This window comes from Triticum urartu, chromosome 7A, assembly GCF_056163025.1.
Source record: "Triticum urartu cultivar PI428250 chromosome 7A, HENAU_Tu73, whole genome shotgun sequence".
In the NCBI taxonomy this organism is placed as follows: Eukaryota; Viridiplantae; Streptophyta; class Magnoliopsida; order Poales; family Poaceae; genus Triticum; species Triticum urartu.
Window position 1 is genome coordinate 555,485,181 of NC_141879.1, and position 2,200 is coordinate 555,487,380.

A 2,200-nucleotide genomic window follows, 5' to 3' on the forward strand; every position below is an offset into this window, starting at 1 on the left:
TTCTTGCAAGTTGCATGCTTTACATTTCGCTGCTTATATACTCTTTGCATGCTTGCTTGATATGTATTGTGTGTGTTGAAATTGTGCCTAAACTCTACTTAAACCGAAAAAGCTTAAAAATTGCAACTTTAGCATTAAGTGTCTAATCCCCCCTCTAGACACATCTACTTCTAGATCCTATACGCCCTCACCGGTCGCCGCCGCTGTCGGTTTCCCCTACATGGCCGGAGGATAGGCCATCCCGCCGGTCCATTCCCGCCCCACCGCGAGGGAGGAGACCGACCAGTTGCGCCTCCCCGCCGGTCGCCGCCCGCCACCCCAAGGATCAAGGCCGGCCACGCCAGTCCCCGTCGGTCGCTGCTCCGGATCCAGGCCGCCCACCGCCCCGCCCCCGTCAGCCCGATCTATTTCCGACCGGATCCCATCTTCGCCGCTGTCCGACGCGCCTTCTTCAAGGAGCTGTGACCCCATGTCTCAGAGGAGCTAGCCCCGACGCCATTGATGCCCGAGCGACGCTCCCAATCTAGGAGCGGCACCAGGACGACCACGCCCCCGAAGCCTAAACTGCAAGGTGAGCTCGTCCCCCTTCTTCCCTATGGATCAATGTCCTGGCTCATGTTCTCTGTTCTGTACATGTGTGCAGTTTATTTTCAGAGTACTTGTTGTGTGCAAAATCCTACCCTGGCGCATGTTGTTGGTTGTTTAATTCTGGAATCACAAGTTAATGCATTTTGCTATGTGGGTACCCAGCCATCCAGTATGTGAGTGATTTCTTGGCAGCAGATTTATGATTTCTATGGATGCATTGCACTAATTGAATTTAAAAATAAGTGTGTTCATTACGATTAGGGTTATCTTCCCATCTGTGTGGTTGTAAACTGTTCTGCTGCGGCTTCAATCATGAATTGTGAATCCCTTCCCCAACATGATTTTCCAGGTCGTCTGCATTCCTAATGGCTCTTCTATCCGTGCATCAACACCAATATTGGATACAAGCTTTCCAATCGCCACCACATCTTGGTCAGGAAGGACAGAAGCGGCATGAGATTTCTTAGATTTTGATGGATACATGCACAATGAGGATGATGCCAAATTTGGGCAACTACATTGCCGTCTCACCCCTCTCACCCTCAGGTTTGTCTTCTGCCTTTTTCTGTTCTATTCTAATGGTACTTGATGCTCCCTGGATGGAATTAGTACATGAATGTTGTTTGAAGTGTGAGCTTGGATTCAGGTCGATTGGCTGAGTAAGTGGACTAAAATTAAGCAAACATATTACATCTTCCAGTTTCGGTGAGATCATGCACACATCAGCATATATACTCTCAAGCTAAGCCATTTTTTTACTTCCTGTGACTACACTAATATCAGAGAATCAGTTCATACAGCGTTGAGTAAAAAGAATGTGTGTATCAGCCTGCTAATGTGGCCTCTCGAAATCCGGTGTATACGTTTCTCTAAATAGATTCATGCTGGTCATATTGCAATTTATAGCTTGGGATATTACAACTGTACCGCGAGGAAAAGATTGATCAATTTATCCTCCAGTAGATATATTAATATTGCAGTTAATAATCCTCAACTCATTGCAACATAGAGTGTATGAACATGCAAGCTTCAAAACAGCATATAATTGATCTATTGATTCATTAGCAGAATATTGTCTAGGTAGTTTCATGTGATTTCTACCTCTAAAAACGTTCTATACGATTTCTCAGCCTGAAAATTACTAAGGAGTCTCCATGTGACCGGGATAGATAGTATGAGCTTCCGAGAAATGAGAACAAACTAAAATTCAGTCTGACCATTCTATATTATTTTTGGGATATATATTTAGAAAGGGTGATCTTTTTGAGGGAAAACAGAGGGTGATCTTGATTGAGTCCCCTAACTAGGTCCTTGTTTTACTGAATTAACATGATTGGGACTTTATGCAGTACTTGGGGATCACTTACAGGGTCGTATTAGATTTTTTTGAAGATACCAACAAATAAATATATGGTCCCCTTGATTGAGTTTTTTATGTAGGAATTATGGCGGACATAAATCCATAAAAATACCATAAGGATTTCTTGATCTACAAAATACTTCCAAAGATTACTTATACTGAACAACATTTTAGAGGGCAATTTCCATCGACTCAAATCTCTATGAAAAAACAATTTTTTCACCAGGCAATCGTAAAAGTTCAATGCATATT